Raw genomic sequence first — 13121 nt, 5'->3', positions numbered from 1 at the left:
GCATATCCAGATGAGGATAAAAGACAGAACTGATCACTTGATGCTGTTTTGGATAACAGAATCAACTACAATTACTGCCCTGAAGTTGCATCCCTTCGCCTACCAGTCAACTTTACACCCATGTCTGTCCAAAATCATGTATAACAAAAAGTAAATAAAGCCGCAAGCGGCATTTGACGGGTCCTCGCCCTACGCTTGTCGGTGTCGTGCACGTCGGGGTGTGGTGCAAACGTGCTCCAGGCGGGACTCTGATCCAGCGTGTCGACTTTGAGGCAGATCGTAGCACTTGTGACCCAAGGACACAACCACCATGACAGGTTACACGGCGGAATCAAACCGCCAGCCTTCCGATCATTGATTGACGTGCTCTACCACCGGAGCCACAGCCGCTACGTAAAGTTTCTGGAAACTTCTCCTGTACTTCTCTACATGTGCACTGCTGAGCTCTGTGTTCAGTCCAGGAACAGAACATCACAAGTCCAGTCCAGTATATTTTGTTTTATAACTCTTTAAGGAAAAATGACTACGTACTCACAGTCCATGAGGTAAATGAAAAGGACAATGAGAAATCAGTAAAGTACACCAATGTGATTCAAGTAGCATTGGTATTACCTTTCAGAGTGTGCACAAAAGGATCTTTGCTTCGCTTTTCACGGGATTCTTGGCCTTTAATATGTTATTTCTGGAAATGGTTCAACTGATTGCTTCTGATTGAACATTCACATGCTGCAATTTAGCAAATGACTTGTGATTTGAAAACCACCAACTAAGAAGGAGTGCTGCGCTGAATGGCCACTGCGGCTCTTAACGTCAGCGGAAGGTGGATTCCTTCCTGCTGCTTCATTCAGTCTGACAGTGTAAAATTGGCAAATCTGAGGGGGGGAGTTAACCCCAAGGAGGAGATAGATTTTGAAAATGGCAAAAATCACAAAAAATTGCACACTTGTTTCAAAATGGCGGACTTCCTGTTGAGTTTACGGTATGGGTCCAAGAGGCTTTATTGTGCATCCTGATGTGTTACATATGCATCCCAAATTTTGTAAACATTGGTTAAATGTCCTGCGGGGGCTAATCGCTATAGAGTCATTTTGCCAAACAGGCGCACACTGTCTGTGGTTGAGCCGATAGTGACTTGTATGTCAGTTTTGGGGAGTTTATGAGCATTCCAAAGCTGTCAAAAAATCCTTTCCGTGTCATAGCAACTATGCATCGCCATGGCAACACCATTGCTTGAAAACACAAAAGCTTCACGCTGTAGCATCAACAATGTGGAAAGACTTAGCTGACCAATTTTAGGAATGATATCGCAAAGCTTGGAGCAATGGCACAAGTAAGTGTAATTCCTCAAACAGCCCGTTACCAATAGGTGGCGCTATCACTGTGAATGGATTTTGGCATATGGACGTGATCAGGACAGCAGTCTGATCAAATATGTAAAGTTTGAGGCAGATTGGAGCATGTACAGGGTAGTTACTTCCTCTTTTATGGCGAAGGATCAAACATCAGAGGGACTGTGACTTACCCCCTAGGAGGAGTTAGCTCAGATTGGACAAACAATCCAAAATGGCGGACTTCCTCTTGGGTTTAGGGTATGGCTGTCACTGACTTTTTTGTTCATCCTGACCTCCTCCATATACCTACCAAATTGCGTAGGTCTAGGTCAGACATGCTTCCGATGGGACTCTGTTGAAATTCTCTAGGCGGCGCTGTGGAGTCACTTTTCTATTGAGGTGTGTATTTCCCCCTAATTATAACATTTTTCACCGGGTCTGATGTGTGTGCCAAATTTTGTGAGTTTTCGAGTACGTTTAGGACCTGAAAAACATGTTTCTTTGTGACGAAGAAATAATGACGTAGCAGTTCCAATAGGGTTCTATGCACTGTAGTGCTTGGACCCTAAAAAATCTGAAGTGGGTAAGTTCAATGAGAAAAAAAATAACAGAGTTAAATTTCTTGTGATCACAAGCTTGGCAAAAAAAAAAGCTGATTCTTACAGAAAACAAACCATGACAGTAGGCAAAGCTTCAAATGTGAATGTTGCTGTGCAAAGCTACAAATTCTAAAAACATGGATGCTTCACACACGCCTTACGCTGGCAGCACATAAGATCTATTTGAACACCACCATTTTAAGGTGGGTCACAGAATTAGTGTCCTCAATTCAGTATCTGATTAAATGTAAAATATGTTGGCAATCTCCCCTCTGTTGGAAGTTATGGTGTTAAATAACAGCCAGGACAGGGCTTTTGCAGGACCGTATGAGGTTACAGTGAACTCTACCTTTAGCCACCAAATTCTAATCAGCTTCATTCTTGAGTCCAAGTAGATGTTTGTGCCAGAAGTTATGTTACACAATTGCATGCAGTGCTCTGGATACACTGCACAAGAATGAGATCGATAGACAGACCCAAGAACATGCGTCCAGCTAAAGCTGGTGCTTGTGTGACGATGTAGAGCCCAGCATTGTGATTCACTTAAGTATATTTGGAAACCCATTTTAGCATTTTATTTGTTCTTCTGTCAGAGAGAATGCACCATCTGTGATAGATTACAGTGTTTGCCATACACATATTTTTTTGGTGATCTACGACCAAATAGTCCTGGCTCGTCCTGTCTCATCTTTCCCTACCTGCAGACTGTCCGGCTCACTTTTGTGGCAGTGCTCAAAGTCATTTGGCTGCCTCTCCAGAGAGTCTGTCATCCCATGGCTAGACTAACTCCACCGTCTTGGACTCCTTGTTCTGCGCTCCAAGTGACCTGCTTTGAGCTAATAGGCTACTCCAACCAGAGCCTGCAGCAGGTGGAGAACTGGTTCATTAACCACTACGTCAAGCTCACCAAGGCTTCAGAGCAGGATAATGATGCCATAAAGTCCCACCGTGATAAGATAGTCAACTACCATTACCAGCTACAGTCCAAGACGGTAAACCTGGAGTCCAACCCATGGGAGAGGCAGCTAAATATAATCAGTTATATATTTGTCAAAAAATGCTTTGAGAAAATGTGCAAGTGCCTTGTTGTCTCACATTGCAAAGTTTCATTGGTATAAAGTAATACATTGGGTTGTTAAATTCTGAATGCCACCAGTTACTTCACATACTGTAGTTAGTAACTTGATTTGCAGCGCAATCTGCTGCTTGGAATTTATATTTTGGTTTTCTAGTGACTTGAATTTGGATATGTGTGGCTTTTGTGGCTGCACAGAATGTTGAAAACCACAAAACTGGCGGGTAACAATGATGCTGGTGAACACTCATGGTATGAGAAATAATTAGCTCAAGCTCAGTAAGAGCCCAAAGCAGCAATTTAGAAATTAAAGAGGCTCCTAGGCAGTTTTATTGTTGTCCTGCTGGTTTGCACTGAAGTCATTCTACAGGCACATTTCAACAATGTGTTAGTCAATTTATTTCATTCACTCTTCTAGCAGATAAAAGTTTCTGAGAAGCTCCTACCTTGAGAGCCAGGGACACAATGCCCCAGGCGGTCCTCCTCCCCACAGTTAGCTTGCTCTCTCACCACACCAACCTGGAACCCTGAGCGGAAAATAAAGCGAAATATTAAAAAAAAAAGTTAACTAGGAGAGACATTTCACAAAACAGTAACGTATCATCGGAAGGGAAAAATGATAATGGTTAAAGTGTATTGAAAAATATAAAAGTAAAAGCACATGCCAAGGTGATCAATTATCTACAGTTTTAGAAAACATACTTGTTGTTTAGTGGCAAGCACTGAGCTAGCAGTCTTTGTTAATATAGATTAAACAAGATATTCAAACTGTGCTTCAGACTTTTTTTTTTCTTTTAGACTTAAAGACCAATGCCTATAATTTTTCACATACTGAGAAATCAAAGTTGGACCACTGATCATTTCTCTGGTCTGGTTGCCTCTGTTGACAACATTGTGGATTTTGTCAAAAGTTACAAAATCAAAAACCTATGGGTGAATAGTGTGAAGTTTAGTTTAAATCAAGCAGGTCCAACAAATAAACTGCTAGCATTATAGAAATACCAATCAACTGGTAGTGTTACAGTGTAAGTATTCTTCCTAAATCTGCTCCAGAACTGCAGCAACCCTTGCAAAGTCTGCCCAAACTGCCTGCTGTGAAGCCCAGACTTCCACCTGCTGCAGTGCCCAAGCTGCTGGTTGCAGTGCTCAGAGTGCAGCCTGCTGCCACGCCCAAACCGCGACCGACAGCACCTGAAGCATCCAATTTTGAAACTGCTGTACACCAAGCCAACTTGGAATGAAGTACTAGGTAGAGTTCCACCAGATCTTGGTCGATAAGGAGAGAGCATAATCACACTAAAGCAAGAAAGGGCAAGACAGCACATTTCAAAAACCTGCTTCAAATGCAAATAAAATGAGACAAAACAAAAAAAAAAAAGAGTCAGCAGTCCTTTTCATTGAGGTCTTCTATAAGGGTGCATTCAAAGGCTTCATGAAAAATTGAGCAACTGGAAGCAGCTCTCTGCATAGAAAAGAACAAAAAGGAGGAGGCCATGACCTGCCTGGTAAAAACGGGTGGAGGAAACTTCCAAAGTTAAGGTTGCAGTTAACCAAGTTCAAAGGCAGAGACGACCAAAGGCACCAGTGGGAGGACAAGTACCATCTCCTGGCCAAGCAGCTAGAAACAGTATCAGGCATGAAGGCGGCACTAATCCAGGCCTTTGACAATCAAAGTTCCCAGTGGTACCTCTACCTTTCTCCTATCCTCCCCACCCTCACCCATCCTGCTACCCTTTCTCCATCTCTTTTATCTCTCCTCTCTCCACCCTCACTCCATTACCCCGCTACCACTCCTTTAACTCCCCCCTGACATCACCACCCCCTTCACCTTATCTTTATTATGCCTTTACTTTATCTCTCTCTTTCCATTTTTTGCCCCACCCCAATTACCCCTCCACCTTTCCTCAACCACTCTTACCCTCTTTCCTCACCTTTCCATTCCAAGCCCCTCGTCCTTTAAGGGGAAACACGGTGATCCAGTGATTACCACTGCAGTCAAACAAAAACACTACCACCTGTCCAGCTGGCTGTTTCTGTGTGGAGTTTTGTTTTCTCCCCTGTGTTTGCGTGGGTTTTCCCCCAAGATACTCCGGTTTCCTCCCACAACACAAAAACACAAATCTTAAGTAAAGTGGAAACTTTGGGCCCAGACACTCACCCCTATGAGTAGGTGTGTTCTGCCTCTAACCAGGAATGCTGGCTTTTTGTTCGGACGTTCATTCGCTATCTCAACCTTAACTGTTGGCTAGTTGGTCTGTGTACAACACACAGATTGACCATAAACAGGCAATGGGTCATAAATGTCCAAAGAATCCTCATAAAACCAATATATCAACATGCTGCTAACTGTAAGAGGCTAACTGAAACTTTTCTTTAAATCTGCAGTACACTGCTACAAAACTCTACATACCTTTTTTATGATTATGTTCTGAGTTTGATAATATGAACATCTATGAATCTATCTATCCATAAGTCAAGGAATCAGCGTGTGTGTTCTTCAAATATCTCAACAACTGTATATCTAATCCACCTCCAACTTAAAGGATGTGTTGTTGGATATCTGAGGAGGTGCTGTGTTGAGTTTGAACAGACCTACTTTTGTAGTCTTTTTGGAGGTATCAGCCTGGTTTTTCATTGCTTGTGGAACAAACCGTTGTGATGCAGCATCATCATCATTGATTAAACACAAGATACGAGGAGAAATCTCCCTACAAGCTCGGCATTTGTCCGTAGAAATCAGATTTAACCACTGATAGCGGACACTGCACTAGCAAAATAAATATCCCATTTTTTTTCCCACCAAAAACAGCCACAAAAAACAACAGCAACAACAGATAAGATATCCATTTGGTTTTGAATACAAGGATGACAGAAGAAATCAGTGTTCTCACTGGAACATCGAGGACCCTGTCTGGGGCCTCTAGGAGTCAGCATGACTTCAGAGATATTTATAGGTTTCTCGAGCCCAGCCTAAAGCCACATTGTTGTCTCTCATTTGATTAGTCTGCTATTGTATTAATAAGCAATGCGGCTTGGGAAAAAAAATAAAACATGAGGCAGCTGTTGATCCTTTTTCAAGCAAGACTAAACATGACAGTCATCAGTGTTCCTGAAAAGAAACTGTAAGATGACAGGGACAAAATCCACTGAATATATGTATATCAAACCACAACAAAGGCAAAAAAAACATGAACAGCTGTTGGAGTCCTAAAGCTTCTATGATAAAGTACAGCTTCTGCACAGCCTAATGAGAGACATGATTATCAGCAGACACAATTAATTAGTATTTTATTTGACAGTGCTGTGAACTACTCTGCTGACTTTATAATAAATCAATAAAGTCAGCAAACAAACCATTATTACAGATACGTCTGGATTAATCAACTTATTGTTTCAGCATGGTGACTTACTTAAAAACATCACATATCTTTCGTGCTTAGACATTTTACATAGATTTTAATTACAAAACCTCAACACGAGCAAAGATTTACATAGAAATAGCTCCAAGACAGCTAAGAGTAGACATGTTATCCTTTCCCTTTCTGTCTTGTTCTTCAACACATAGACAAAAAGGAAAATGTGAACAATGAGCCATGACCTAATGACATAAGTCTATAATTCATGGAAGCATTTGGAGGAAAAAGTGTTCTGTTGCCATCATACTCTGCACTCAATGTGCTTTCTTTATCACTTCCCTTCCTACTCGTGGGGTATTATAGCCAAGCTTTGTTCCTCATCGTGAGGCGGTATTGTTGTTTATCAGTGTGACCACTGGGCTTACTAAAAAATCTTTGACCACCTGCCCTTCCTCTGCTGTCTAATGAAAAATTCTTCCTCAATCAGCGTTGAGAGCCCACCACTATTGAGAACCTAACTACAGTTTGGGATGGTAGCATTGCTACAAGTAGCAGCGTTACCAGTTTAACTCCATTTTTTTAAAGTGGTAACTAAATCAAGTATCTTTACAGTAGAATAACTCTGTCATAGATCAAATAGTGTGGTAGCATCCACACAAGCTACATTTCCCAAAGCATTTCTGAAGTGACAAGTGGACCTTTCATTGCAGTCTGAAATAAAACTAAGGATCAGTATGTGACACCGCCGCCGCCGTGCATGGACATGTATGCATAGCCAACAGAAGCACTTGCATATGATCATGACATCACGTACCAATCCTCTGTGCAATCTTCAAGCACCGGCTAGCAGCTTGTATACAGCTAACTACATGTGTTTCTGTGCTGTTGGCAGCAAATGAGTAAAATACAAAATATAGTAAACTACTTTTGTCATGTTGGTGTAGCTTAGCTTGTTGGTAACTGCTAAATTTACTCACCACAGTTGGGAAGTATTATGAGCTCATTAACTGGAAAAACCTTCTGCGAAAGGAAAAAAAATTGGTATGAACAATATTTTATTTGGAATGTATGCATATAGAGCTGATGGAGCACGGCAACAAGGACAGTGCTGTTTTCAGCTTCATCATAAGTAGGAAGAAAACTACCAGGATAGATGAGCAACTAGTATAAAAAAGCGACCTTCTTCTCAAACCTTCAACTCAAGTTCACCAAATAATGAACCATCCAGTTAAATTAAATGCAGCAAACATCCACAGTTTATCAAAATAATCTGAAGCATTGGATTCAAATGCATTATAGACATGCATAAAAAAAACTTAGAGGAGCTGACAATGTTTAGTCCACACCAAGGACCAGTCTTACATTTGTGCTTATACCAAATGAATCACAGCTGTACTGATCAGGAGCATTAGGTACTGCTATTAGTATTTCAACATCATTCACTTGTTAATTGAAAGTTCATTTATATTTACCTACTATTACATCATCCTTAATGGTCTGGAGATGCCATGCAAACTTTTTCACAACTTCATGAGCAAAATTAAAGCTCGCCTCACTGACAAACAACCAATCCCTGTCAATTAGTGTGTTCTCCCAGTATTTATTTATGTTCACTCACCCACAGATGTGGTTTACATGCTAAGCTAGCTAGCGTTGACTGCTAACTAAGAGGGAAAACAAGGGCAGAAAAAAACACAAGCAGATGAGGAAGGTGTGCTTCTGAAAACACAAGCTGTGTAAGTTACAGGCCTCGGAAAAATGACAGGCCTTTATTTTAAATCATGATTTTCCTTCCATGGATTATGAAAAAATGAAAAAAAAACATCATGTCCAGCATTACATTTCACAACAATGCTCTTGTTTCGTTTGGGTATTAATCCAGCATGACCTTTTCTCTTAGAGTGGTGTATTTTTCCTCTCCTTAAAAATCCAAATGCAAATCAAGTGATGGATGGTTCACTTACTAACAATATGAATTCCTTAAAGTTCAATAAATTAATGAATGAATGTTTCCAAAGTCACTGAGTATCCCATTATGATCTGCTTATTGACGAAACTAACAGTAACAATGGTTTTGAACCTAGCACCACTAGTCAGTCTTAAAGGCCCACCATGGCTTCAGGAAACACAACACAGAACAGAACAACCTTATACGCAAGTATTGCAATTAGAATTTTTTTTTTTTCCCCAAAGGGAAAAGGGACCAATTTATCTTAACATCTTAAACACAACCATGTCACGGAATAAGCTGAGTGCATGCAAAAGAACAATGTAACAGCAGAAAACTATATACCTCACTTTTAAGACACAGCAATTCATTACACAGCGTTTGCTTATGCTCTTCTATATGCTAAAACTATTTTATTTGGTAAGCACCTTTGTTGGGAATGAAAAGCGTGCAGTATTAAGCTATTAAATTTGGATTTTCTGAAGTAACGAGAGGCTGCAAGGTGGAACGATGGTTAGCATCGTTGCTTCGCAGCTAGAAGGTCGGCGGTTCGCGTCCTGGTGAGGACACCCGGGATATTTCTGCGTGGAGTTTGCATGTTTGCAGCGTGGGTTCTCTCCGGGTTCTCCAGCTTCCTCCCACAAGTTCATAAACATGTTGAGGATAATTGGTGATTCTAAATTGTCTGTAGGTGTGAATGTGAGTGTGCTTGGTTGTCTGTCTCTAAGTGTAGCCCTGTGATAGACTGGTGACCTGTCCAGGGTGTCCCCTGCCTTCAAAAAAATGTCTACTTTAAAGACCAAGTTTGTGCACAGCTGTATTTAAGAAAAACAAAAACAAAAAAACAATTAACCGTTATGGAGATAATGTGGCGATCGATTGTAATATTGATTTAAAGTTATAGACTAAGTGTAGAGCTAACAGTTTATATCTGACATATCAACCATGATATCTCCATGAATAAGACTATTAATGATTTGAATTATTTATGTAGGTTGGGAGTGACAGGTTCAGCAAGCAAGTCTGGGAAGCAGATTTATGTACAGTGTGAAACTGATAAGATGTCTGCTGATAGTTGCTTTACATGACAATTAATCTAATATGGAGGTTAAAACCATGAGCAGGGATCACTGATTGCCTGCATAGTCTTTTAATGGGCTACCCTGTCATGATTAAAACAACTGCATCTAATAGGATATGAATATTTCTGTGGTGTCCTCTACAAACTAAAAGCTCTCTCCACTGTCTCCACTAAAGCTTTTTATCTCCACCAAGGTTCAGTTCAATTCTCAGGACTGCAGCCACATTGGACAGGATAAAATGCAAAGGAGGATAACTGTAATAAAGATAAAGGAAACGTGTATCCCTTAATTAGCAAAAAAAAAACCACGTTATTTAATAAATTTTCATTGTGCCCCTAAAGTTCTTTATGTGCTCCTACATTTCTCAACTCAGCATCACGTGTACTCCTTGGAAAAAATGTAAGCATCAGGCCCTGATCTGTGGGATGTGCTGTAAAAACAAGTCTGATCCATGGAGGAGTCACCTCGCAACTTCTAGGCCTCAAAAGATCTGCTGATAATGTCTCGGTGCCTGATACCACAGAACACCGTCAGAGGTCTGAGGAGTCCGTTTCTCGACAGGTCAGAGCTATTTTGGCTACACAGATTCAGGTAGGACGTCTTAAAATTATGGCTGATGGGTGGACATGCAGCTTTTACATTTTCTAGACAAAGTGGCTCGCTACTTTATAAACTGTACAACCAGTCTACTCCTCCTATTTGGTGCTGAGTGACTCTTGCTGCTCAGGTTAAAGCAACAAATGACTCAAGCCAAGGTAACACTTATAATCTGTTAGCTGAAGCCAGTCTCTGCTCAGAAATCCATATGTCTTAAAAACCTTTCTACATCTGATGTGGCACCTGTTTTGAGGCATCTAAGCTACCTGTGCACATACCTGGCTCAGAGCTCTCAACACATGAGGCTGTTTTTCCAGTACCAACCATGTGTAAGCTAGCCAACCAGTCATCTGTCAACCAACACGAGCACTATTTGCGTCACTGTATTGTCATGACACCTGTAGAAATGACAGGCTGCTATTATCCATGTAGAGGGGCAAGTGATTTAACATGATCAGAAAGTGGAAGACAAAAAAAAAAAAAAGAGTTCAACACAGGAAACACTATGAGAAGAAAAACTGAAGGGAAAGGGCTGGGAAAAACTTTAATCCTACAGATCAAAAGTATGCTAAGTTTTAAGTCAGGCCACATGCTCTGGGATTAACAGTGGCACTGCTGGACAGTCCACGAAAAACTGTTTTTACCACTGTGTGAGGGATTAAAACACATTTTTACTTCACAGAGCTGCTAACTGGTACATAATGACCCTGAGCTTACTAAACTATTCAAAGTTTCATTATTTCACAAGCTGCATCTTTGTATGAGGCCAAATCAAGACGATAGATGTAAATTAGCCTAAATTTGCTTGACTACTCCCAAATGAGAAATGGTGAATGGAAATAAATATAACTCCGTGTCCCAGACAGGTATTATCTTTGGGCTGTTTGGCAAATGTGCTCTGATATCATGCGACAAGCTAATAGAGCAAATTGAGGTTTTTTTCAGGTTATTTTCAAAGTGTGCCCTGTATGTTTTGCTCAGTGAGGTCACAGATAAATAATAAGAGGCATATTTTTAGCAGTTGCTTCTTGCTACACAATATCCGCTCAGCATTTCCAAAGACACTACTGTGGGACTCACAACGCAACAAGTATGAGACTGCGCTAGTCATAATGCCAGATGGATTAGTGGTCTCACTGACTAGGATGCTGTCATCAGTTGTTTTGATTTTTTTATTTTTTTTTTTACCAGGTTTGTGAAAGACATGTACAAATGGCTGCTTGAATAGAACTTGAGCTCAAGCCACTTCGTGAGCATCAATATCATTTCAAGGAGGACTCTATCCAGATCTCTGTCCTGAGCTTACTGTCGCAGATTCTGACCATTCAACATGTTCAACTGTCCAAACAGCTGCTGATAAGGGCCAACTAAAGTCAACAGTGTGGGACATGCCACAAAAACTACAAATGATGACCTGCTCTACCTGTCATAAACGCATCTGACAACCAACTAGCAGTAATTTTTGTTTGTAAAAGGTACATCGTGAAGATGTGTTTAAACACGACCTCAGGCTGCAAGTTTGTAAGGAATTCACAAGTTTTAGGTGCACGGCTATGCAATGCCTTAAAAGTCCTCTGTAACATCTAAAAATCAACAGGACACCTGTATTCTCAGGTTTGCATTACTCTGACAAATTTTTACAGTTGTTTCTATTTTTATTGAAAGTGTTCTCACTCTCAGTGATGCGGCCCGCTGGCTTGTCCTGGTCTTACTGGAGGCAAACCGCTATATCAGCACAAGAAAGATCTGTTTCTCTATCACGCTGCTCTGAGGCTCCCACACCAAACAGAGCTGGGCTGCTGAGAGGACTTATACCATGTCAGGATATTTCTCATCTGCACTCTGAATCAACACTGGCAGGCCTTCCATCACAGCCTGATGTCTTTAAGCTCACCTGTGAAAAGTCTTGAGGCACTGGCTCAAAGGCCAGTGGAATATTGGCGCCTCACTTCTTAAACTGAGACTAAAACGCTTCCAAATGCACACTTTGACAAGACCTCAAGCTCTCCCACAGAGAAAAAGCAAGTTCAGAGGTGAAAAGGGCAAGTTCAGCTTCTTAGTTCCTTGATTCCAGGAACTGATTTCTCTGCAGCCATTTTCAATTAACAAATGAATTTATACTCATATCGGCTACAGTATTAACTGTGGAGCTTTCGAAAGACACTTGTCAGTCAAAATTGTGGATGGTTTACTTATATATGGATTGTGAAATATGAGGACTTTGTGACTCACCAGTTCTCACATTTGTCTGACTGTCCTGCATGCACAGCCTGAGATAATCAGAAATTCAGAAATGTTCTTAAGTGTTCCTCTTTTCCGACATGAACAGACCACAAATTCAACATACAGATCTCTTATTCGCACACTGGTTCACACTCTTCCTTTGTTTTGTAACCTCACAGTCAAATTACTATAGAAAGCTCTGTGGTTAACGAATACTATATTGTTCAAAGGCTACACAGGTTATGAATGCTGGAAACTTTTCTTCATATCAACTGAAAAAAAAACACATAAAAGAAATGTTGTGAATATCATTGCTCTTATCGCAAAGGTCACATTTTCAATAAAGCTACACTAATTATCTGTTAAGTCTCACTCTGGCAGCACGGAAAACATGGAAGATGAGGCACCACCGTCTCTGTTAATAGATGAACAGAAAAAGTGAATAAACAATGAATAAATGCGTCCTCAGCTGCTCTTCGTGATACATATCTGTGCTACACAAAGAAACTGGAACTGGATCGGGACACTTTTCAATTGATCGACATTGGCTGCATTAAGTCAAAGTCAAATGTATTTATAAAGCACATTTAAAACCACCAAGAGCTGAACCCAAGTGCTGTACAAATAAAATAGCCGGCCACAGAAAACAATAAAACACAATAACAAAGCCGAATAAATAAAGCCAAATACCTTTCTGATCCTTTGTTTACTGAAACCTTCTGTGATCTGGGTATGCCAGTCATGCCACGGCACAAATTAACAAACAGCAGTCTCAATTAATGAAATCCACTTCAGCAGCATGCAGTCACAAGCTTTGCGCAGACAGCCCCTCTGGGTCAAGAAACTTTACTTTGTGACAGTAAGTATTCACAAATTGAGCTAAATTAAGAACAAATAAACCACATATTCA

The 13121-nt window shown here is 40.7% G+C and overlaps 1 protein-coding gene across 1 annotated transcript in view; it reads right to left on the bottom strand.

Annotated features, from left to right (window-relative positions):
- Nucleotides 1-13121, bottom strand: part of atp13a3 (ATPase 13A3) — a 42937-nt gene that overhangs the window by 27963 nt on the left and 1853 nt on the right. Inside the window, exon 2 of the mRNA XM_008287557.1 lies at nt 3452-3532. The gene's annotated coding sequence lies outside the window, so the exon portion shown is untranslated. The remainder of the gene's footprint in view (nt 1-3451; nt 3533-13121) is intronic.

This window comes from Stegastes partitus, unplaced genomic scaffold (genome assembly GCF_000690725.1).
Source record: "Stegastes partitus isolate 25-593 unplaced genomic scaffold, Stegastes_partitus-1.0.2 Scaffold507, whole genome shotgun sequence".
NCBI lineage: Eukaryota > Metazoa > Chordata > Actinopteri > Pomacentridae > Stegastes > Stegastes partitus.
This window is presented reverse-complemented; position numbering and strand designations above follow the sequence as displayed.